We start from the raw sequence: 26,965 nt of genomic DNA, 5'->3' as shown, positions 1-26,965 counted from the left end.
CATTTGGAAGAACTTTAAGAGATTAGCTGGCCTGAGGTCATATGGTCAATATATGGTCAAGCCAGGATTAAAACAGAAGACTTTCTGACTCCAAAGGTCATGGTCTTCACTGGGGCTGATGTCCAGTCAGGACATGTCAGGTTGGCAGCACAGGAAGGTTTTAGCTGCTGTTCTTTCTGATGGGTAGGCCCCCTTCTCAACTGCAAGGCAATATTGCATTGTTATAATTGGAAGTAAGAAGAAAAAGAGACCAATGTGGATTATCTTCTTAGAACCTATGACACATGAATTTGAATCGAAAGGGTAATAAAACTTCACTTTAAAATGCACTTAGGAATAAAGTGGTTATCAAGTGTGTTTGCAACACTTAATCAGCATGGTCAAAGGCAAAGGGCACTGTGATGGGAGTCAGGGAGCTGACTTATTAAAAACACTCTTTCCTCCCCAGGAGAAAGATGTTACTGAGAGAGAGAGAGAGAGAGAGAGAGAGAGAGAGAGAGAGAGAGAGAGAGAGAATGTCAATCAATCAATCACCCACAATTCTCAAATCCTTATCTCCTAAGAAAAAACGTTTGAGAACTATTGTTAGCACTTTAGTGCACTGTATGTAATTTTAGAAATACATTTATATATTACGCCAGCTGTGGGCTGAGGGCTTTGATCTTAGAGGTCCCTTCCCTGGGAAAGCATTCTGACAATAATTCAATTACCCCTGTCAAGGCATCCAAATGGGAGAAGCTGGAGATGTGTAACTTTTGACTGGCTGGCTGGGCTCTAGTTCATCCCTAGTGAAAATTTTGTCTAAGGGGAAAATTTCGTAGTATGTAAAAACCGAAAAGCAGAACTCAAATAGTATATAATCCTAACAATGCTGAATAAAAATGCAGCAAAAATAGAGTCAATTATACACTGTCAAAGCTTTTCTCTAAACAGCTGCCTAACAGAATATGACAATTTCTCCTACAATGTAGTAAAACATGTTTTAAAAAAAAGTTCTCTCACAATGCCAACCACACAGGGCCGAATACATTAACACTTTATTACCTTGAACTCCATTGTAAGAGAAAAACGACGCAACTTATCACTTTTTTCTTTTCCCAGTTTTGTTACTGTGATCCATTAAGATTTGGGCGCCTGCTAGTCTGTTGTGATCTACATTTAATCATCTTAACAGGGACTTAGGAAGACATTGTTCGTTTCTCTTGCGCTATCCCTGAGCGGAGTGTTACATGAACAGTGAGACCCAATTATATCATAGTGTAATTTACAAAGGAGAGAAAAAAGTTCTTTTCATGGTGTGTTCCCCAAGGAGACTAGGAGTATTGTAGCAGTTTCTTGGCTCTGCTTTACAACAAAATAATTAGCTATAATCTGAGCATTTGCATATAGTACATAGAGCAGGAGTAATTCTCCGCTTGCTGGGTTAGCATGTAAAATGGTCTTTTATAAGCCAGTTGCTCTGATACACCTAATTTTACTTAGCACATTTGCATCTATGTTGTGGCTGATCATCACAAATGGAAATTGTCACTCTCAATACGGAAGAAAAATGAGGAAATGCATCATAATGAAAGGTAATTTTTTTTTTTAACCAACATATTTTAATCAAGGGCCTACTGTGGATTGAGAACTGGGACAGAATTCTTATGCCTTAGAGATAAAAGTCTGGACTTTATTTTAGTCCAGAATTTGTATGGATTTACAGCCCAGGCTTACATTTCATACACCTTGTAATTTATACTTGGGGCTGTCATAATATCTGGAGTTTCTGCTCTAAGCACATCTTTTATTCTTTAATACAGAAAACACCATTTTAGGGGATTGAGGACTAGATAGGAGAGTTTATTAGTTTGCTATCTTTTGTAAACTGTTCACTTCCTCTCTTTTTCTTACCCTTCACCACCACACTTGGTGACTGACAATAGGTTCATAAATGGGCACATTAGTTGACTTCGCCTAGGGAGTGTGTGAGTATGGTTCCAAAGTGTAATGCAAAAACCCCAGAATCAAAATGAGCCTTGAAAAATCCCACAGAATTACACTCAAGAAATTTGAGAAGCTCCAGTATGAGAGGTCAATGGGGACTGAGCCAATTGAGGAAGCAGTAGATCCACACAATTTCCCTCCAGGCCACAACCTAATTGTGAGTGAAATGGCATCATGTTGAAGTACTTATCTCTCAAGATCCCCATCTCACCCTCTCTTCATCTCCATTCCATTTCAACACAAAAATTTGGTTGGCAATAAGCATAACCCTCATTTACTTCCCCTAGAACATAAGCTCCCATGGAGTGTTGGTCTTGTTCACCTTTCAGCACTAGCACTGTGCCTTACACATAGTAAGTAGGCACTGGTAAGTATTTATGTAAAGAATGATTGAAAGGATTTGCTAGAATGACTATGTTGGATATCAAGCCCCTATGATCTTGTTCAACATCTCCAGCTTACTACTTCAAAAATTCAAAAGATGATAGAGATGTGTTTTCTCCAAAGTTTGATTCGTTTCCTCATTGCAGCTTTGGAATGAAAAGTTAATGATTGTGTTTGGAATGGATTGGAGTTTCATTTGGCCAGTCAATTTGCACCGATTGGATATTGGGAGTTTTGGACTTCTAGAAATGTAAGATGTTAATGCTACGAGGGCTCTTAGAGGTAATGGAGTCCAGGACTCTAACCTCACAGGTGGGTGTTACAGGTTTAATTATGCCACCCAAACATTACATGTGAAAGTCCTAGCCTCTCAGACCTCAGAATGTGATCTTATTTGGAGATTCAGCCTTTACAGAGATAATCAAGTTAAAGTGGAGTCATTAGGGTGAGCTCTAAAACAATATGACTGGTATCCTTATACTAAAAAGGGGAACCTTGGACCCAAGACTCATAAAGAGTAAAAAATGTGAGAAGACACAGGTAGAAGATGGCCATCTACAAGTCAAGGAGAGAGACCTGGAAGATCCTCCCCTTACAGCCCTTAGAAAGGACCAACCCTGCTTGACTTTGGACCTGTAGTCTCCAGAACTGTGAGACTATAACTTTGTTTTTTAAAGCCCATTCTGGGGCATTTTGTTATGACAGCTCTGGAAGATTAACAAAGTGTGTAAACTGAAGCCTAAACCTAGACCAGTTCCCAGACCCCTTGTGGTTAAGCAAGGTAGTTGATGATTTTGGCCAGGCTTGGTTAAATATGAAGAATCTTATCACTAGATGGTATTTTCAGATGATCCTTCAGTCTTCTCCATGTGTGAACTCTTCTTCAAAGAGCCAAGCTCTTTCTACTGTAATTCTCTGTTTTTCACTCCACCAACAAATTTGAAGAACATCAGGGAACTTTTTCTACCACCAAATATTAGGAAATGTTAGATTTACTTTCCCTACTATTTTCAGTGATTGTTTTTTTTCTTTATTTGGTGGAAGTTTTGAAAGCAATAGAGGAAAGAGGCAAAGAATATAGGAAATGGAAAGGAATGCAAGTAAATACAATGAATAATTTTTCATGATTTATGTACCAAGCCTTTAATTTTTTAACTTTCTAACTTGAAATAATTTTATAATCTTACCCCAAATTTTTAATAATAGTGAAGAGCTCTCATATACCTTACACCCAGGTTCACAAATTGTCAGCCTTTGCCACAATTATATCTATATTCCTTTCTTCCTAAGTATTCTAGTGTGCCTTTTGTTTTTGGCTTGGGATCATACATTATATGTAATTTTCATGAATTTTTAGTCTCTTTTTATCTGGAAAGATTGCCTAAGTCTAAAGATATTGTCACGTTTCTAAGAGATTCTGGTATATTCTAAGTATATCACCTCTAATTACGGTTTGTCTCACCAGCTCCTCCCTCCTCCATATATTTTACTATGTGGATTTAAAAAAAACCAGGGTAATATAAGTACCACTAAGGATAAGTTTTGAGAGTAAAGTTCATGCCTTCATCCATTAATTCGTCACACACAGAATTTTATAATCTCCAGAGCACCTTATTTGTATTTTTTTTGAGGACAGATTCATTAATTTTTGCTTTGTTTCAATGTTTTTCAAAAACAGGTCAGGCTGTAGAATTCCTGAAAATCAGGGCCTTTCCCCCAAGTTTTTAAAAGGAACTTCTTTCTAGATGCACATATCAGAAAACAAACTTTAAAAGCACTCCCATGTCCTCACACAAAACATGAAGCAAAACAAACTATTGGACCAAACATTATCATTTGTCTGAGTTTTCCTGTTCATACCTCATTTCTTGTCCATTCATTCTGTTTCCTGTGATCTCAATCTAGCAGTTTAGAGGTAGCTGGATCAGAAGTTTTAAAGGAAAAGTTGTGGGGAAAAAAGGTTGTAGCTAAGGAAATGTTCCTTGTTAATATAATGTATTCTACAAATTGGGTAAGTAGTGGAGATGTTGGATTTTAACTGCAGAATCCATGTTCAACTGGTGGAATACAAATGCCTGCAAAGAGCAAAGATAGGAACTATGATTTTCTACCAGCATATGTTCTCAAAGGGTACATGGTGAATGGGTTAATACTGTGTGGAGATACTGGCCACCCAATCCTGTGGGGATTTGGTGGGGTCTGGGGAGCTAGAACCCCTAGGCCGATTACCTCTGACCACTAGCAGCTTTATGAATTTCTCCCAGTTTTCCCTTAAGATTATTACTATTTTCTGTGTCAATCAGGAAGTAAAGAAACTGGGAAACACTACAGTGACCTGCTTTATTTTATCCTCCCCTGAAAACAGGTGCCTAAAGGCAGGACTTGGGTCATACTCACTTGTCATCTTCAATGCACAGGTCAGATCCAAGCCCAGAATAATTGCTCAAAATGTACCATTACATCAAAATTGCTGAATATCTGCTTCTTACAGACACTGTGGAAAGAGTCATGATGGTTAAGCAATGAGATACTGTTTGAGGGGCCACTTTCCAACAGCTGTTGACTTAGAGGACAGAGAGTCTTTTAAAGCATAGCTTAAAGGACACCTTGAATCTAAAATAGAGCAAATGACAAAGTGGTGAAAGAAGAGACACATAACACATTTCTGGAGAAAGAGAGTGAACCCAATCCCTGACAGGATTAGCAGGTTAATTAAAGAATCTACCCTGATGATGCTGGCACATCTTCAAGTCAGACTGACATTAACTCGAGGCACAGGCCCCAATCTATCTTTCCCACCAGCTGCCATGGAGCTGAATTGCTTACCAGACAAGTAGATTCTTAAGGACCTTCCAGACATGTGTAATTGTATCCTAGGCAGAAGCCTGCTCCATGAGAGAGAAAGAGAGCTCACGGATTAGCAGGAACAAGGTTATCTGATTAACTCTTGACTACCTAGTAATGGGCAACAGGAAGGGAAAGTTTAGCTAGAACAAGCAAATTAATACTCTCTGCACATATCTAACATGCCTGGCCCAGTGCTAGTCACATTACACAACTTGGTGTGATTGCTCAGAGTTCAAGCCGTATTCTGGCTGGATGATTTTGGGTAGGTCACTTTTCTATGAGCCTTTCTGTTTTCTTATCTGTAAAGCAGGAACAATAATACTTATTTCTTTCTTTCTCAGGGATTCCATAACAAATTACAACAAACTTGGTGGCTTAAAATGGCAGAAATGTATTTTGACAAATAAAAAATTAAGGTATCAGCAGGGTCAAGCTCCCACTAAGAGATCGAGGGGAAGATTCTGCCTTGCTTCTTCCAGCCCCTGGTGACTCCAGGCATCCCTTGGCCTTCAGATGCCGACTCCAGTCTCTGCCTCTGCCTTCACGTGGCCTTCTGCCTCTGTCTTCTCCTCTGCTGTCCCATTTAAGGTCATTCTCCATTGAATTTAGGGTCCAATGGAGGAATCAGATGAACCAGAATGTTCTCATCTCCATATCATTAACCTAATTATATCTGCAAAGACCCCTTTTCCAAATAAAGTCAAAGCTTTCAGGGGTTAGGGCATGGATATATCTTTTGGGGGGCCACCACCATCAGCCCACTACAACCTTCTTTCTAGTTTTTGTTGGTGAAAATTTTATGCACAACACACATATGACATCATCTTAGCACAATTTCTGGCACATAGTAAATACTCAGTGAATGTAACTGTAGAGAGCTGTGTCACACACGATGCTCTGAAGTCTGAAAAGGTCTTATTAAACTCTTTTTACATGTTGAAGTAGGCTCAGAGATGACTTTCCCCAAAGTCATCAAACTGTGTTTCCTATCCCATGCTGAGTAACTACAAAGTCTGTGTTTTGGCCCCTCACCATGAAGAATGAACTGTATCCCCCAATGCAGAACCTGATGCAAAGAATAGGGTAGAAGTAGATTATTTACAAAGTGATTCCAGAAGCACTGAGATAGTGGGGACATGAACAGGAAAGGAGAGAAGGAAAGTGCATAAATGAGTGGGGTACCACTGTAGGCACTTGGGCCTCAATCCCACTGTGGCTTCCTTAGGATTCATATGGGCTAAGGGGGATATGAGAGTGCCCCTAAAGCATCTCCTATCACTAGCAACTTTGTAGGGCAGAGTTTTTGTAGGTAAAAGTGAGAGGAGGTGCTGACATTAAAGGCAACAGAAGCCAATTTTTACTTTTGATAACTCTGCATGGCCAATCTTGGGAGCTTAGGTTCAGTGTTGAAATGAACCTTACATACAAATCGTGTGGTCTGACCTCACTCCCATTGCTGTGGTCCCCTGCACAATACTCTATATATTCTCAGATTTGCCCTCAGTGCCCATCTATAGCCACTGATTATATTCTTGCAGGACTAGAGGGCTCACTGCTTCCTGATGCAGCCTGATCCATTGCTGCACAGTGTTCATCACGAGTAAGACCCTTAGGTTTTTCAGGAGTCAAATGGGATATTGTTCTTTTCCTTGGACTGTCCATTCTCCCCAAGGGATCTGCTTTTGCTTATACAATATTTTCAACTCTACAATTGCACCCTGTCCCTGCCCTAGAACTAGCTAGGGCTCTTTGGAGATACTGTGCTCTGCTCCTGTAGAACTCCTGCTTATAATGGCCTAGGAAGTCACTTAAGTGGTTTTAGAATAAAATATAACTGTACCCTCAGGGACAATTACAGCATATGGTGTAGTGAGAAGAACGTCCATTCAACAAATGCCAAATAAGCACTTACTTTGTGTTAGCTCCTCAGATCCCTGGCCAAGCGTCTGTTGGGAGCAATGGAAATAGAAACAGTCAACTACAATGGCCAAGATAAAGGTCTCAAAAGATCATTATAGGAAGGGCAGAATGAGGTGTGCCATGCTTACCAAAGCCTGAAGGACTACATGCTTTGAGCATAGTAATTTCATCAAGGGAATTAGGGAAGACTTCATGGAGGTGGCATTTGCGTTTTGAAGGTTGGTTGGGATTTTAGCAGATTCTGGTACCTGCAGGAAAGGGATCTGAGAATACGGGAATGGCACAAGAAAGTCCTATGCATGCAGCCTCATTCAGGGAATGGAAAGTTGTTAGGTGTTTCTAGAGTTTAGGGTGTGTGTGTGTGTGTGTGTGTGTGTGTGTGTGTGTGTGTGTGTGTGTTAATAAGCACATGAAGCCAATATGGTAAAAGAAGGACCCATTTAGATTATATTATTGGAAAACTGGTCTTGAATTATGCATTAGATAATAGAAAGTCTTCAAATGCTTTTGAACAAGGGAAGAGAAAGACAGTTAAATTTTTAAAAGGGTCACTCTAATACCACTGTGGAGAACAGGCTACATTGTGGGGAAATTGGAGACAGGGAGAGTAGGAAAGAGGTAGAAATTCCGTGGGAAAGACATTCACTTATGTTTCCTTCCTTCCTTCAGTCCTTCCTTCCTGCTTACCTTCCTTCCTCCATCCTTCCCTCTCTTCTTTCCTCCCTCTTTTTCTTCCCTCTTTTCATCCAATCTTAAGCATTTACATGCTAATCATTGTGCTATGTATTTAGTGTTAAGGATTTAGGAAAAATATAATTTCTATCTTTAAGAGGCTTATTATCTACTAGGGTTGAATGGGGAAATGGAGAGGAGAAGAGGGTAAAAAATATTTCAGAATGAAAGTAGACTCTCACCAGTGTCTAATTGCAGGTGAATGAAAAAGAAGAGAGAACATAGAAAAAGATTTACATTGGAAAGGGATGCCTGAATTCTAGGTCCAACATACTTCTCATTGGCTGTGTGACCTTGCACAAATCCTAACACCTCTCTGGTCCTACTTTTCTTGTTTACAAAGTTGGGACTAGATGATTTCTTCTAGTGTTGACATTCTAGGATTCTATTACTTGTCCATTAATTATTAAGAGAAAGAGCAAAGTTTAAGAACTGGTGAACTCTGGAATATTTGGGGCATAGGAAGTAAGTCTGGGGCAGCGTGAATCTGTGAGGAACTGGATGGAGAGATATCCCACAAGGAAGGCAGGCTGGAATCAGATTATTATGAAAGCTTTTTTCATCACTTCATCTTCCAGCTCCTGACATGCTTCCCACTTCTGGCTCTCACCTCTCTGGTATACTCCCAGAAGTCTCTGGTGTAGCACAAAGGGTACCTGCTTTGAAGCCAGATAACCACAGTTCCTTCCTCTTCCTTCTTGAGTAGGTCAGGACCCTATACAGGCTTGAGGCAGTTCCAGACTCACAAGTCCTAGACTAGCAGGGTGTGGATCTGGGACTTTTGGACAAGGACACTGACCTCCCCCTGCTCTATAGACTGGCTGCCTCATCCCTCTAGCCTACAGATTGGTCATTTCCCTCCTCTTGGTCTCTCCTTAGGGCCTTAGCACAATTTGGAAAATAAGAATCATTAACATCATAGAGTGAGGATTCTGGGAGGATAGGAACCATCCTTGATTCCAGAAAACTGAGATCTTCTGAAGGGCAAAGGTCATGCATTGGTACTTGCTGAATTCTCAGCCTCTAACACAGAACCTGGTCTATAATAGGTGCTCAGTCAATGTTCATTGAAAGAATGAACGGTTGAATGAATGATTGGAACCAGTCATGTACAAATGATGGAACTGAGGTCCAGAATGGCCAAGTGGCTTCTGAGTTAGCTAGAATCTATCTCAGTGCCATTTCTTCTTGGTTGTAGTTCTTTAAAATTAAGAAAATAATACATGCCCTGCAAAGATGGCTGTTATTAAGATTAGAAAGTTATCACATATAAATCACCTACAATGGTGCTAAACACACAGTTTGCACTCAATAATTTTAGGCTCTAGTGCAAGGCTGTTCATAATATCAAACGTAATTCCCTGATCTTTGGAAAAGAATTAGGGGAATCATATGAGGAAACCATTATTTGAAAAGTGTTAAAACCATATAAAGCCTCATCTGTTTAAGGCAGCTCTGGATACAGCTTTGTTAGAGGGAGAGGAGAGGGATGGACCCAATGACTCTGGACCCTTTGCAAATCCTTTTGGTTCTTGAACCAGGGCTGCATTTCTGATGCTGACCATTGGGTGGCACCAGCCCATCAGGTTAGATAACTCACAAGGCTGCCAGGCTGCTCAGCTTCCCAGCAGGGGAGTTGGAAAGGGATGGGGGGCGGGAGTGAGCAGGAGTGGGGTGGAGGAAGGAGCAGCTTAGAGAGTCCAGGTGTTTGTGCCTCTGCGCGCCTGTGTGTGTGTGTGCCTTTGTGCTTGACTGGGGTGGGGGGTGGGCTGTATAAGCATTATGAGGTTGTGCGTGCATGTGTGTGAGTGTGTGTGCCTGTGTGAGAGAGAGCGAGCTAACAACTCAGAGAAAGGGGGTCTTTGTTTCACTCCTGTTTATGTGCAAGGAAATCATTTGACCTAAATGAAATGGCTCTGCCCCAAGGATATTAGTGTAGCGTTGTGGATGAAGTCAGGCTTAGGCATATGGAATTTTCAAGATATTAGAGCTACTAAAATTTGTCTAGTCCACAGTCTCATTTTTCAGATGGGAAAAACTGAGGCCAGAGGAGCTATACCTTGGCTGGGGTGTGCCACAGATCCTTGGTTGGCAGGGCCAGACATATGGCTCCCCAACCCTGTCTATCAAAGTCTCCACATTTGAGCTTCTAGCTACCTCAGGTCAATGAGGCTGGATCATCAAATAAGATAGATGACTTCCAGCAGGTAAATAGGCAAGATGGAGCCCAAGGTCCTTGCTTAGTCTTAAGCCATGTTTCAGGTGAGCATCCTGGCTTCTCTGCCGTGTGCTTTGGTGCTCACAGCTGGTCCCTGAGCCAGCCCAGCCAGCTGTTGCCATGCCCTGGGCAGAAACTTGAGGGGAGCTCACTTTCCTCAGGGTCCCATGGCAGGCAGGGGACAGTCGGGGACCAGAATCCAGATATCAGGTCTTCTACCTGTGTCCTTTTCCTGCCATCCTTATGTCTGTCTCACTCCTGGGGCTCTGTCCCCAGTAGCCCAGGGATCAACCCTCTGGGGACACCAGGCAACTCTGGCTGTGCCTTGCCAAGGCGCCTCAATGTGTCTCTATCCCATTTAATGAGGATCTAGAGCTATTCTCAAGGTCTGATGATGCTAACAAAGATCTGTGTATGGAATGGGCCCAAAGCTGGCAAAAATGATGACAGGAACTGTCTTTTATTTCTGGAGTGTTTACTCTGCTCCAGGCACTGTGTTGAGTTACTTGGCTCTGGAGTCAGACTGCCTGGGCTTGAAATTTGGCTCCATCACTCACCAGCTCTGTGACCTTAAGACAACCTCTCAACTTCTACATTTTAAAACTGCAGATGTTACTAGTGCCCACCACAAAGGCTTGTTGAGAGGTTTAAATGCATTAACACATAGAAAGTACCTGAATCACATAAGTCTCAATACATGCTATTATGTTTTAATTTTCAAAACAGCCCTGCCCAAAGTGTGAGGTATGGTGATCCCATTTTATGAGTGAGGAAATGGAGACTCAGGGAAGTGATGTGTATGGTTCAAGGTAATACAAGCTAGTAAGTGTGGAGCTGATAACAGAACCCAAGTCTGTAGGTCAGAACTGACGCCACGTCTCTACAATTCTTTATTGTCCCATCACCAAGGCAAGACACATGGACTTTCTAAAAAATTTTTTTCAATAAAAGCGGAATCAAAGATTTTATGCATTTATACATTTATATATAAATATGAAAGTGGAAGAGAAAAATTAAGAAAATAAAAAAGAGCTTAAAAGCGACACTCTCCTAGACCTAATGTTTTCATTAAGCTCCAGGTCTGTCTTGAATTCAAATAGATTGGAACCAGGGTACTTTAGGGGAGGGACATATCCAAGAAATCCTTCCTAGTCTGCCAGGAATCCTGCTCCTACAGCTCCCTCCCTTCCCAATCTACCCATCCTCTGTCATTGAAATGCATCCCACAGGGGCTATGGACTGGGTAGTAGATGATGGGTGCACCAAAGACTCCCAGCACAGTTCATAATCACTGCCCCTTTATGGGCTCTGTGCAAATGCATAATCGGTTTTATATAAAACATAGTTATGGGCACTCATTATGGTGGGAGGTAGTAGTTAACATAGAAATTACACAATTGCAGATGTGTGATGTCAGGCCTCTAATGAGTCAGGCTGGCAGCCTCACAGGTCCCACCTGATCCAACGAGGGGCCTCTGGGCAGCTTCACCCCAGCCAGCGTGGAACGTTTAAGATAAGACGCTATTTCCTGGGCTCCAGCTTCCTTGCAACTTCTCCTCAGGATTCCTCCATCAGTGGAGGCTCCCTCCATCCCAGCCTGACAATGAGCACCCAGCACATCTATTCCCATCCGTTTATCCAACCAATGTCTTTGGAGCACCCGCTCTGCCTAGCAATGGAGAAAACTTGATGAACAATAGCAACTCTTTTCTCTGTTTTTGTGGATCTTGCAAATGACACATTTGGATTTTACTATTGGCATTTATGAACGAAACCAATGCCTTTTGGGATCCAGGGGACCTATCTGATCCCCACTTGTGCAGAGCCAGGTGGGCAGGTGAGATGCTGAAGTGTCTAGCAGCAACAGCTGAGTACTAGGGAGCTGGGGGTGGGGGTGGAAGAAACCAGGAAATCTAAATTGTTCAGCAGAAACGTTGGGGTTGGAAACAGGAGCCAAATCAGCAGGCCAGACATACAGGAGAAAGTGAACAGAGTCTCCAAAATTCCATTTTTGTTGCCTACAGTTCATTCTTCATTTGGCAGCTGGAGTGATCTTTTAAACACTTAAGTCATATTGTATTTCTCTCCATTAAAGCTCTCCAGTGGTTCCCCGTTATGCTAGGAATATGATCCAAACTTCCTACTTTGGCCTGTAAGGGCCTGGATAGTCGGTTCCCTGCCTGCTTCTCAGGGCTCTCAGGCCTGATATCTTACCATTCTCCCTCCTGCTCATCTGCTCTACCCACACCGGCCTGCTTTCTGTCCCTGGAACACTGAGTCCAAACTCAGGGACTCTGCACTCACTTTTTTCTCTGCCTGAAATGCTATTCTCCCAGGTTTTCTGAAATCTGGCTACCTCTGAAAGTTGGAATTTTACCACTTGTTTATTGTGTGTCTCCTCCCACTAGACTATACATTCCGCAAAAGAAAGGAACTCATCTGGTTTGTTCATTGCTCTATTTTTAGAGCCTAGAACACTGCCTGACACACAGTAGGAACCCAACCACATTTGTTGAATGAATGAATGAATGAATGAAGGAAGGAAGGAATAGAAAGTGAACAGCCAGTTATGGGAGTGAGATGAGAGAACTCAGTGTAATTTCTGTCAGAGCCTCCCCCTGCCATTGGCTCATTTGGCTGATCTGTCAGTTGCATGGTGTACACAAAGGTGTCATCTAAGCATCCCAGTGGGTAGAGGTCTGAATACTTGGGGAATATGCCCAGTCAGCAGAGTTAACTTAGAATCAGGCTTACATGGCCACTGAGATATTCCTTATATAACTTCTGGGTATCAATAACTTCTGAGTTGTGGTGATGGGAGTCTTGGTCTTTTCTTATTGGATTGGTTATGAAGTCCTTGGAAAGACATTACCATAACTGTGACACTGGAGATGTGGTCTGGGTCAGATCCTCATGGACCAGGAGAAGTCTGCATTCCAGCAGTGATGCATGAGAAATGTCATAGATTGCTCTATAACAGTGTTGGGAAATGCAGAGAAAGTTTGCCATCATCCATTTGGAACTCCTAAAAACCAGTATTCTGGCTACATCCAGATATGAAAAGAATAAAAATTAACCCATGATCACAATATCTCAACAGAGCAAAGAGGTCTAATTTGCCTTTTCTTCTAGGCTTTGTCCATATAATCAAGTCAAAGTATTTTCTTTTTTTGCCTCGATTGAAAGAAATTGCAACTCTTCCAAGATCATGACTCTTCCAGGGTCATGTCTCTTTTCAAGGGCTTCCAGCTTTCAAGGGCTGCCAGCTTCCAAAGCCTGATGACCTTGCGGCATCAAGGTCCAGTCCCTTGCCCTCACTGGACATGACGCTGAAGGCCATTGTAGCCCCAGAACTCCCCATGGGCACCTTGGGTCTTCACTTGGCCTGCATTAGAGCTCAGTTTCTGCATCTGACCCTTCTTGCTTCCTTCATCTTTGAATTAGCTCAGGCTGCCATAACAAAATATCACACAGCGGGTGCCTCAGACTACAGAAATCTGTTAGCTTACAGTTTTGGAGGCTAAAGTATAAGATCAAGGAGCTGGCAGGGTTGGTTTTTGGTGGAGACCCCTGGCTTACAGATGGCTACCTTTTTGCGGTGTCCTCCTTTGGTTTTTCCTCTGTGTACATACAGAGAGCTCTGCTCTCTCTCTTCTCATAAAGACACCAGTCCTATAAAATTAGAGCCTCATCCTATGACTTTATTTAACCTTAATTACCCCCTTAAAGTCTCTATCCCCAAGTACAGTCACATTGGGAATTTAGGGCTTCACATATGAATTTTGGAGGGACACAATTCAGTCCATATCTCCTTTTTATGGATGTGGATCCTAAACATACTTCTTAATAACCTTTCCCAACTGATGTGTGTCTCAGTGTCTGTTTTCCAGAAAACTCAAGTTGTAAACACACTTTTAAACCATCCCAGGGCACATAGTGCTTGGAACAGAGTAGTACTCAATAAACGTTGACTGAATGAATTGATATTTGGATTTGAGTTCCAGTGTGAAGGATTACTCGGCACCATTAATTGCTAATGGTCAGAAAGAATAAAAATCCAGCTGTTTCCTTATGGGTTTTTATTTATGATTTGTTCCAACATGTCAGAGGCTGTTCACCTTGGACACCTGCTGTGGATATGGGTACGGTGGGTTTTTATTTAATATTCGTGTGTACAAACACCACAGACTTCAGCCCAGTGATCCTGGGGTCAAATAGCCTTTACTTACTGAGGTAGGAAAGGGTTATTCAGACTGGCTGGGTCCCAGTTAGGAATGTCTCAAAGGAAGAACGGAGAAAGAAATTTCCTTTACTGACAGCTTTCTGTAAGTTAGTGCTACTCCTGAAGTCTTGTTGGCACGTATTTTCTCACATGTTTCTCACAAATGCTCCATAAAGTAGGAACCCTTGTTCACTTCATTTGACAGATAGAGAAACTGAGGCTTCCTTGCCAATGGCACACAGCAGAGAATGGCATAGCTGAGAGTCAACCCTGTCCAGCATCGAAGTCCCTGAAAGGAGGGTAGGACTTCCCAGTTCGATTCTATTCCATTTCAACAGAGGCATCTGCTCCCGGCTGCTCCTGTCACCTCCTGCCTCTCCAGGTTGATAGTGACATGTTTGCCTGCCCTCTCCCTCCCCTTTTGGATGTGCACAGGCCCCAGCCCAGCTGCTCTTTTCCCAGAGGCCTTTGCAAGGCTGAGGAACCAGACCTCTGGGGGTAAGGCTGACACTAGAAGTTAATGATTATCAGTTGAAACAAAACACTTGTTTACATGTTGCCATCATTAGAGGTTCCAGCCTTACTTCTGCTGGGCCTCCTGCCAGATGTTTGGAGGGGGTTTTCACAAGCTGTGCAGTTTAGTAAATACAAAAGCACTCATATTAAGGAGTTTTAGTATTAGGCAGTGCAGTTCTGATAATAGGTAACTGAATTTCTTCATCTGGTGCAAAAGGCACCAAGGCATTCCTTGAATTTGCTCAACTGGGGCACATAGATGGTTCCTGAACCCCCAGTGAGGAGAGCCGTTTGTTTTAATGGTATTCTGAGCATGTGTCTGGCTCCTGGTAGATGCTGATGCAACTCTTCCTGGGAAAATCAGGGGAGACTTTAGAGGAAAGTGACATTTGCTCTTGACATTAAAGAATACGTCCTCCTCCTCCCCCAGGTAGAAAGAAGAGACGGAGAAGAGAATTTCAGGGGAGACAACAGCATGTGCAAAGGCACTGGGGCATGGAAGTCTGTCTTTTTGAGGATAGAAATCAGCTCCCATAACACCATGCACTTGTTAGTGTCTGGCTGGTTGCTATCCAGACCAATGGTTCTCAGCCCTACTTGAATATTAGAATCATCAGAGGAGCTTAAAATAATGACTTAGTCCTCCTCCCTAGATCTTAATTTAATCAGTCTGGGAGGGGATTCGAACATCTGTGTGTTTGAAAAGTTCTCCAGATTATTCTAATATACAGCCAAAGTATAGATTGATCCTTACATCACCATGGCCTCTCATTGTCCCAACTTATGGACAAATGTATTAGTGAGAAACTTTGGTCAACTGTTTAAATTTGTCCCTGAGTGTGACAAAAGTGCAAGATGGGGCTTCTTGAGTGTTCAGCCTTGAGGGTAAACATTTCCCTTTGGGCTAGAGAGGCATGTGAGGCACCCTCTTTCCTGTCAGAGCCTGTTAGGGAAAGAATAACTTGCATGAAGAGCTCAACTTTGACCAGAGCCAGACCACATCCATCAATCACGTAGGTAAACAAATACAAATACAACTCTCCTTCTGCTGACTTTTCTAGATGAAGAAAAAAAATTGGTAAATTATTCAAGGTGGGGAGAGCAGGTTTGTAACCGTGAATTGTAAGAGGGCTGAATAAGAATCTATAGTAACCTATACATATTTTATCTCTATTTTTTTCGCTCCCTTGCTGAAGATTTCAGTTTTCGTTTCTCCCAAGCAGGACTGCTCACTTTGACATTCCCCGGGTGTCTGTAGTACTAGGCAATAATTAAATATCAGGTGCATAAGTTGCTCTTTAATTTGACATGTGTGCTCCAGGCAATAACGGCACGCAGTGCCATGTGGGAGTGTAATTGCTAAGGAATAAAATCTTGTAGCAAGTGAGATCATTGTATCAGGTATGGTGTGACAGCTCATTTGATCATTATGCCCAGGCTAAAGAGTTTGCCTAATTAGTTTCCATTAAAACTCACCCTTTAATCAAGAGTTATTCTTGCATAAAGAATGTCACTCGGTCCAGATGAATGAACAATGGTTCCCCCCTGAGATTGGACTCTCAGATGCACTGGGATGCCATATGTCTTTTCAAACAATCCACACCCGGCCTTCAGCTGGGAAGCCTGAGCTGGAATGGCTGGTATGAATGAAGAGCAGGGAAGTCACTGGGAGGAGAGAATTGCATGCCGCCAACCTTGGTGGGTGGGGCTTAGGGTCTCTAAGGGAAGGCCCCTGCCAGTCACAGAAATCTGGGATTCCAGAATCTTCCGTATTCAGAGAGAATGGGGAACCACAGAGTGGAAGTGACTTGGTCGCGATCATACAGCAAGTGTGGCAAAGCTTGGTCTGAAGTGACTTGGTCGCAGTCACACAGCAAGGGTGGCAAAGCTTGGCCCAGTTCTTCTGGCTTGAAGCCCAAAGCTCATTCTTTTTCATTAAATGGTGACCTCAGTTCTCAAGCTTTTTAGGACCAAGATATGAACCTCTCCCTTCAGATCCACTCTGTGTGTTGGGCTTTGGGAAAGTGAGAATGAGTTCTGGGGATACTCAGCATTCAATCTCATTTCATTTCCACCCTGTAGGCTCTGAAGCCAACCTACTCTCCATTTGAATCGCAGCTCTACCCCTGAATAATTGTATGACCTTGGGCAAGTCACTTAATCTCTCTCAGATTTAGTTTCTTTACCTACAAGATAGGAGTAATAATGCATATCTTCTGGATAAAGGGACTCTTCTCTGTTCATGCAATTCAGAGACACCTCTTTCCAATTTAGGTTTCCCAAGCGACCCGAAAACTCCTGTATTCCTGTATCACAGTATGAGGTGTAACTCAAAAGAATTCAGACTTTTGACAATCTGAGTGTGGGGATGATTTACCTTCTTTACCAGAAGATTGACATCCGATTCAGATCCTATTCTGGGGTATCTGATGAGCCAGCCCAGTCTGGTTGGTGGAAGATGCCACAACTGAACTGGGATGTGACTAACGGAGAAAGCACCAAGCCACTGTGATCATGAGCTTTACAGTGTCCTCTCTGGGCCAGTGATCTACTCCAGGGAAATGTCTCTGTCCTGAGAAAGTGTTTGCCAACATTATGAGGGGCATTGTTGCTGCAGCTTCATTCACTCCCATGAACGCACCTACCTCCATATGCTGTGGATTCCAAAATTAGTATCTTTAGACTTGGTCTTCTACATTTAACGTGAATTTCTAATTGTCAACTGGAAACTCGGGCACTTCAGAACAACCCACCTGATCCTAAACTTATAGTTCATCTACTTTCCACCTTCATTTACTTTTTATTAAAAAAATATTTTTCATTGATTTCAGAGAGGAAGGGAGAGGGAGTGAGAGATAGAAACATCAATGATGAGAGAGAATCATTGATTGGCTGCCTCCCGCATGCCCCCTACTGGAGACTGAGCCCGAAACCCCTGGGCATGTGCCCTGACCTCCTGGTTCATAGGTTGATGCTCAACCACTGAGCCATGCTGGCTGGGCTTCATTTACTTTTTAAATTTTTGACTGACTTTGCCAAACACTGACATCCAAGCTAAGGAACCTCAGAGCTGCCTTAGAGTGGGAGGACATGTGATGCAGTGAAAGAGTAGGCGATCTCCAGCTGGAAGCCCGACTTGGGCAAATTGCTTAACTTATCTGAGCTTAGTTCCCATATATTTAAAATGGGGTTTGATTACACTGCTTTTCTCATCTGACTCTTGCTTGCCTTTCAACTTTCCCTCAAGTAGCCTTTGCTCAAGACACACCAGACTACCTACTCCTCCCAGATCACAGCAAGCATTTTCCCTCATGCTTTCATGCATTGGCACATATTGTTTTCTGTCCGAAATGCTTTTCCTTCCCATGCCCAACGGCAAGCTCCTGCCATTCTTATGTCTCAACTTACGAGTTAATGTTCCTAAAATTTTCTTGGTTTCTCAGTCAGAGCTGGGGACTCTGTTGTTTACTCTTTCAGAATACTTTATTTCTCTCTCGGGGACTCCTATACTCCAAATATTCTATTTTATCACTCCAAATATTCTATTTTATCTTTAATATCTTTTAGCTTTTTAAAAAATAGTTTCTATCATTTCCTCAATCTGACTTTCCAATTCACTACTTCATTTTTCTTTAAAAATTTATCTCATAGCCTGCATTGTTTCCTTCAGCAATTTATCTTTTTTATGCTTAATACTTATACTTGGTATCTCTTATCAATTTATTGTTCTTGCATCATATTGATAATGTCCCTACCCCCCCAACTCATATGTTCTTAAGTGTATATGGCATGTTTATTTTACATTTTGAATCATTAATCTTTTTTTTTATTATTGAGGTATTATATGTGTACATATCTTACCATTACCCCCCACCCCACACCCATACATGCCCTCACCCCCCAGAGTTTTGCGTCCATTGTTTATGCTTATATGCATGCATACAAGTCCTTCGTTTGATTTCTTATCTCCCCCCCTCCCTAACTTTCCCCCTGTAATTTGAAAGTCTGTTTGTTGCTTTACTGTCTCTGTATCTATCTTCTTGTTCATCAGTTTATAATGTTCTTTATTATCCATAAATGAGTGAGATCATGTGGTATTTTTCTTTCATTGACTGGCTTATTTCACTTAGCATAATGTTCTCCAATTCCATCCAGGTTGCTGCAAATGATGAGAATTGAATCATTAATCTTAATAAATCTGCTCCAGATATTGTTCTCTGTGTTGCCTTTTTTATAGTAATTATATCCTCAAATCTATTTATTTTGGTTTGTGAAGTTGTGTTTTCCTGAAACTATCTGTCAACCACATTGGCAATGTGTATTGGGGAAAGTGGTTCTTGGAACCTATATTTTGCTATTGCTTCTACATTTTTTTAAGTGTTGATTTAAGAGGAAGGAGAGAAAAATAATCAAGTGTCTTGGCAGAAACCAAAATTTTATCCTATCTAATAAAAGAGTAATATTCAAATTAACCATCACTCCGCTACACTCACAAGCCACACCCACCAGCCAATCAGGAGCAAGTATGCAAATTAACCCAACCAAGATGGCTGCGGCCACCAAGCGAACAGGAGGCTTGGGTTGCCCCAGCAATGGAGGAAGCCAAGTTTCCACACACCCTGGCCGGCCAAGGCCTCCACTCAAGGTTACAAAGTTTCAATTATAGAAGATAAATAAATCCCAACAAAAATGGCTGTGGCTATGGAGCAAGCAGAAGTCTTGGCTCCACTCAAGGCTACAAAGTTTCAATTATAGAAGATAAATAAATACCAGATAACAGGGCCTCCGCTTGGATTGCCAGGGGAGCGTGGCTGGCCTGCAAAACACCACAGGCCCCTCGCCCGGGCTGCCCCATGTCCCAAGGGAACCCCCACCCTGATCTGGGACACCCTTCAGGGCAAACCAGCTGGCCCCACTCATGCAACAGGCCTCTATCCTATCTAATAAAAGAGTAATATGCAAATTGACCACCACTCCAACACACAAGATGGCTGCCCCCATGTGGACACAAGATGGCCACCACAAGATGGCCAGCAGGGGAGGGCAGTTGGGAGGGACCAGGCCTGCAAGGGAGGGCAGTTGTGGGCGATCAGGCCAGCAGGGGAGGGCAGTTGGGAGGGACCAGGCCTGCAAGGGAAGGCAGTTGGGGGTGATCAAGCCTGCAGGGGAGGGCAGTTGGGAGGGACCAGGCCTGCAAGAGAAGGCAGTTGGGGTGATCAAGCCTGCAAGGGAGGGCAGTTGTGGGCAATCAGGCCAGCAGGGGAGGGCAGTTGGGAGGGACCAGGCCTGCAAGGGAGGGCAGTTGTGGGCGATCAGGCCAGCAGGGGAGGGCAGTTGGGAGGGACCAGGCCTGCAAGGGAAGGCAGTTGGGGGTGATCAAGCCTGCAGGGGAGGGCAGTTAGGGGTGACCAGGTTGGCAGAGGAGGGAAGTTGGGGGCGACTGGGCCTGCAAGGAAAGGCAGTTGGGGGGGGACCCAGGCCTGCAGAGGAGAGCAGTTGGGGACGGGGGACCAGGTCTGCAGGGGAGGGCAGTTAGGGGCAAACAGGCTGGCAAGGGAGCAGTTAGGCATCAATCAGGTTGGCAGAGGAGTGGTTAGGGGGTGATCAGGCTGGCAGGCAGTAGCGGTTAGGGGCAATCAGGAAGGCAGGCATGCGAGCGGTTGGGAGTCAGCAGTCCTGGATTGGGGAGGGGTCGCAGATTGGAGAGGTTGCAGGCTGGGCTGAGGGACACACATCCCCGTGCACAAATTTCATGCACTGGGCCTCTAGTATTTTATAATACTTGATATGATCTCTACAAATGTATGTCATATTTGTTAGTGGTTAAAAATAAGGACTCTAAAGTTAGACTGATGGATTTTTTACTTTTACTTTAAAAATGTTAAATAAACTTTATGGTGGTATATAATTTACATAAAATAAAACTCACTCATTTTGTAGATAGTATGGTGACTTTTGACAAATATATCTATATCTATATCTATATCTATATATCTATATATCTATATCTATATCAATGTAACTACTACTACAGTCTATATATTGAATATTTTCATCACCTGCAAGTTTCCATGTCCTAGTCAATGTTCACCCAGTTCCCTAGCCCTAGGTAAACACTGCTCTGCTTTCTTATACTATTAGATTTCTGTTTCTTTTTCTTCCCTAAAATTTCATATAGAACACATCATATTGTATGTGCTCTTTTCTGTCTGGCTTCTTTTACTCATCATGGAGTTTTAGAGATTAATTTATATTATTGTATCCATGTTGTACTTGTTGCTTTAAGTTGCTAAGTAGTAGTCTATTATAGGTATGTACCAAAATTTGTTCACCCAGGTTTCTATTGGTGAACATTTGTGTAATTTCCTGCTTTTAATCATTATGAATCCCCAGCCTGCCACTTTTTAGGTGTATGCTCTCTGAAAATTTGCTTAACTTTCTTTTGTTTCAGTTTTTCTATGTGAAAATGGAATAATAACAGTACCTAGCTTAAAAGTTACTAGAGGTCCAGTGCACGAAATTTGTGCATGGGTAGGGTCCGTAGGCCTGGCTGGCGATCAGGGCCAATCTGTGGGGCGACTGGTGGGGCAATCAGGGGGCCCCCACTGGCACCCGCCTTGGCTGGCCTGGGGCCTGCGGGCTGGGGGCAGCTCTTGCATTGGGCATCTGCCCCCTGATGGTCAGTGTGCATCATAACAACCGGTCATTCCACTGGTCATTCTGCCGTTTGGTCGATTTGGATATTAGGCTTTTATTATATAGGATTGTGATGATGATGACCAAATGAGTTAATACATGTGAATTGCTTAGTCCCTGGCATATAGCGAGCACTTAATAAATGCTATTATTAAAATTGTTGTACTTTTGTCTTCCCACTGGAGTGTGGATTCATTGAAAACAAGAATTATGGTTTATTCTAGGACAGTGCCTAGCATTCATTCCTTCATTCATGTCTTCATTCATTTCTCCAGTCAATAAGTTTTAACTGAGATGTACTATATGCCATACTCCATGCTGGTTGCTAAGGCTACATGTCCTGTCATAGCCCCTGCTGTCTTAGAGCTTCAAGGCTAAAGTTAGAGACAAACACTCTAGGTTGTTACAATACAGGATGTTAGGGGGAGCTTAAGGGCTGTGAATGTCACCTAAACCAGACCCTGGAAGGAGCAAGAAAAAAAGTGATGACTCAACTGTGTATACAGGATGAATGAGAATGACTTAGTTTGTGGGGAGAGCAGGAAGAGTGTGACAAATAATAGAAACAGTCTGTACAAAGGCTCAGGGGCAAGAGAGGATATGCACATAAAATGTATAGCATAAAGGTTTGATGATAGAATAAATAGCAAAGCTATTATAATGGGCCAAGAAAGAGCTATCAAAAACTGTGACAGAGAAATGGATATCGGACTTTAGTGGATCAGAGAGACTGATGGAGTGGAAACTATTGAGAAAACAGATTGAATGCAGTGGGAAGGAGAATGAAGTCAAAGTGCAGCCAAGGTTCTAAAATACAGGCGACTCAGAAGATGAAATTGTCATTAAAAATCAGATGTTAGGAAGGAAGCTGTGTGTGTGGTGATGGAATAACTTCCTTTCTGGACATAATGGCTTTGAGGTGTTGGTGAATTTCCTACATTGAGGTACTCAGGGGACTTGGGGGAGATGTGAGAGATGGAGAAAAGCATTTGAGTGGAGAGAAGCAAGAGCAGCCCCTCAGTAAACACCTGGGAGGGGACTTTCAGGTGGAGCTCAACTCGCCCAGGTGTGTCTGATGAACTACGTGGAGGGGCAGCCGGCTCATGGCATCTATTTGCACAAGCTCATTCTTTGCACTTGGGAAAGAAGCCTGCTTGTAGGAAGAGGAGAAGGGGCAGAGCGGACCTGTTCCAGGTTTGCCACGGAACCTGGTCCAGCCTCAGTGATTCAGGTCGAAGATCTGCGCAAAGAGGAACAAAGAAACTACTTTTTAGAAAGTAGATTATGAGGCTCCAGTGGGAAGTCGATTTTTTTTTCTCATCAATATTATAACATAATGACGTGAAACGTAAGGACATTGAAGGGAATCATGTTATCTGAGGACCTGCTGTACTTTTTGCTCCTGACTTTCCTGGACCCCACTCGGCGGTGAGATGACCCCCAGGTCTGCTCCGATTCACCCGGTACACCAGTCCATGGAGGACACGGAACAGGGCGAATCTGCATTTTCTCCTCTCACACCGGCACAGTGAGTGATTAAAGGCTTTCATTTTTGGTTTGTTGCTTTACTAGGCTACTCTGACCCTTGACAGACAGCTGAGCTCTCTCTCCCAACTCGGCTGGGCTCCTGACAAAACCCTTGGATCTGCTCCCCCAATGCAGGCTTGGCTTCATGGGCCTGGGTCCGTGCTTGATTTTATTCTCTGTGCTTGCTGTCTTGAGATCTTAATAATTTTGAACAAGTGGCCCCACCTTTTCATGTTACACTGGGCCTACCAAATGATGTGGTTGGTCCTGCCCTAATGTTAACATTTTACATAGCCATGGTACATTTATGGCAACTGAGAAATTAACATTGATTGGTATAGCACTGTTAGCTAAACTACAGACTTTGTTTGGATTTTACCAGTTTTTCTGCAAATATCCTTTTGTGTTCCAGAATCAGGATACCATATGATATTTAGTTGTCCTGTCTCCCAGTCTCCTCTTAATCTGCAACATTTCTTTGGTCTTTCTTTGTCTTTCACCTGGAAACTTTGGAAGAGTCCTCCTAACAAGTTAACTTTGTAGAATGTTCCACAGTTTGTGTTGGCCTGATGTGTTCTCTTGATTAGACCGAGGTTACAGATTTTTTGGGGAAAATACCACAGAGGTCAAATTTCCTCAATGTGACTTATCATGTCCACTTGATGAGGGTGGTGTCTGCCAGGTTTCCCAACTATGAAGTTACTATATTTCCTGCCCCATACTCTTATCTGTTCGAATGGAATAACTAATTCCAGCTGGAAGGGAATTAAGCCCCACCTCCTGGTGGGAGGAATATCTAACAACTTGTGAACAAATGTTTCAACCACCCAGCAATAAATAAATATTTGGAGGAGACACTTTGAGAGTCTGCAAATATCCTATTTTTCTTTAATGTTTCAGCTGCTAATTTTAGCATTCATCAATGGATCTTGTCTGCAGCAATTATTACCAAGGTGTTGGTGGTGTTCGAATGGTGATCTTTTATTTTAAGAGGGGCCTTTAACATTATGGTGTTAACCTCATTTGTGTAGTGATTTGTTCTTTTTATTGAATGAGCAAAGCCTGCACTCCGCCTGCAGCCTTTAGGTTCGCAATGAAACTTTGTTCAATTGAGCTGAATGGAATCAATTTTATCAGATGATGTTTAAAGATCATGATAGATGGCTGGGCTGTGGTTCCAGGGGCAGGAGTATCACCCGGGAACTTGTTGGGAATGCAAATTATCAAGTCCCATTCCACACCAATTCAGTTAGAAGCTGTAGGGGTGGGGCTCAGCAACCTGTGTTTTAAGGCCCTCTGGGTGATTCCAATGCCCACCACTGATGTAGGGGGTTCTTTAGTAATTAACTGTGTGTACTGGTATATTCTAATGCTATATAGGGACACAAGTCCCATTGAAACTACTATCTTTCCTGCAGTCATGAATGACTCTTCTGTGGCTGAATGAATAAACTGGCTGATTGTTTAAGTCGATTTAATCAACATGTATGGAGTGTTCAGTCTATGCCAAGCATTGTTCTTTGTCCTGGAGATATTACTATCCTGAGCTTGAGAAGTTTATCATCTAGTGAGTGAAACAGTATGAAAACATATAATTGAACAACATGTTAAGTCTCTAATAGGCGCTTGGGCAAACCATGCTCATAATGCCTACTACTTTTTGAGAATCTATTATTTGCCAGATAGTTTTATGTACAGTACCTTATTTATAGATGCTAAAACTGAGTCTCTGAGAGGTGAAATCTCAGGAATGGAGCTTGAACCCTCGTCCTGCTGACCCCAGAAGCTCTCTTCTCATTGCCAATCTGCCCTTGCCCAGGGAGTGACTCATTCTGTTTTGGATGGAGGAGGTGGGTGTGCAGTTTGTTAGAAAGAGTGGAATAAATGGGAGTTTTTCAGGCGGAAAAGATGGACAGGGAACTCCAGGCAGAGGGGGTCTCTTGAAAAAAAGCACAGGTTGTGAAAATATGAAGCCTGTTGATCCAAGGTAGGTGATCCCACTGAAGCTAGAACAGGAGCTGCTGGATAGTGAGGGAAGGAGGGGCTGGAGAGAAGCTGAAGAGGTGGGCTGGGCTAGAGGAGGTGGTGGCTCAGATGCCTTGAGGTCCACTTCCTGCTGGTTGCAGAGAGCCAGTGTGCTGTGGATAGAAAATCTATGGGACCCATAGTACAAATTACCTCTGAGTGTCCCTAAAGGGAAGTGGCCTAGAAGGGTGATTAGTAACACAGGCTTTGGCATTATACAGACTGGGGTTCAGATGCATCTGTGATATGTACAATAATAATCACAGCATTCACAGGCACTTACCACGCATCGGGCGTTTTCCTAACTACTTTACATGAACTCATTTGTTTACATTCATGACCACTTTATGGAATTAATAACATTATTATTCCCATTTTACAGAGAGGAAATTGAGACATGCAGAGGATATGTTCACAGAACTTTTAAGCAAGGTAGATGGGATTCAAATGCAAAATTTTAAAGTTTTATTTTTTTTGTATTTGAGCCACTTAAAATTCTTATTTGAAAAAGAGTGAGGATATAATGAAATCAAATCAATGAACTTATTAAATGTGCCTTTTATTCATCAAAGTAGGTTTTGAAAGGACCCAGGCTAAGCAAGCCTTATTCTAGCCTGGAGTTCCTCTAAATTCTTAAAATAAATAATAATAATATTTATTAATAACATATTAATAATTTATTATTACAAATAATATATATATTTCCTGGTGCCTCTTTTATTGCAATTTCACCTGAAGTAAAGAACAGTGGCACCCTGCTGGTGTGGTTCAGTTGGTTGAGTGTTGTCCCATGCACCAGGAGGTCACCTGGTTCGATTCCCTGTCAGGGCACATGCCCAGGTTTCAGGCTTGATCCCCAGGAGGCGGTGTGCAAGAGGCAGCCAATTAATGTTTCTGTCTCATTGATGTCTCTATCTCTCCCTATCCCTTGCTCTCTATCTCTAAAAAAAAAATCAATAAAACATATTAAAGAACAGTGGCAATTGATGATATTAGAGGCAATGAATGAAATCTGGAGGCTACAATCTCTGGCCTCCCTATCATGAACTTAGACTTCCTGAAGGTCTCATAATGAACACAACTGTTTTTAGAAGGCTGTCTTCACCCTCACAGATGGGAAGGCCTAGACTCACCCCAGGAGATGGGCAGTGGTGGGAGCGATTTTCACCCCATTTATCTCTTCAATATCAGCAATTTCTGTGTGTTTCTGACAGCAATGGTTGTCATGCTGGGTAATCCTCTTCCTGTTGTGAAGGGACCTAAGCAATTACCAGTGAAGTATTCATGAAAGATCCAAGGAGAAAAGATAACTAATGACAGTTTTTATCAGATCTACTAACAAATGAGAAAACACACTTTGGAGAAAACAGAGATTTTTTTTTTCTCTTTAGAGGTAAAGTTGTGTTATGTTTTTGAGTGTGTCTGACTGCATATGCTTTAAAAGTCTTATCGGTATTAATATTAATGAATTAATTTCACTTTAAGGCCAGCCTTCATCTTGTTACAGAATTATGTGAGAATAAAAAACAAAAACTTGGTCCACTAACTTCTCTTACAGTTCATTCTTGCAATACTACTATCTCTTATCCTCATGGCAACCAGAGTGGTCTTTTGAAACATAAAACGGATCATAACCTGTCCTTCCTTAAAATTCTCCCCATGATATCTCATGGCACTTAGAATAAAATCTGAACTTGAGCCTCACCATGGCCTTCAAGGCCCTGCAGGATCTGGCCTCTGCCCCCCTTTCCAGCTTGCTCTGAGCCAGTCTCGCCTGGGCTCTGGCTCACTGTCCTTCTCAGGTCTTTAACCACTCTGAGCCCATGCTCCTCTCAGAGCTCTTGCACCTGCTGGTCCTGCTGTTTGGAAGCAGGAACCGCCCATCTGCTCAC

This window comes from Cnephaeus nilssonii (assembly GCF_951640355.1).
Source record: "Cnephaeus nilssonii genome assembly, chromosome: 13".
Lineage (NCBI taxonomy): Eukaryota > Metazoa > Chordata > Mammalia > Chiroptera > Vespertilionidae > Cnephaeus > Cnephaeus nilssonii.
Note: the sequence above shows the minus strand (reverse complement) of the source record.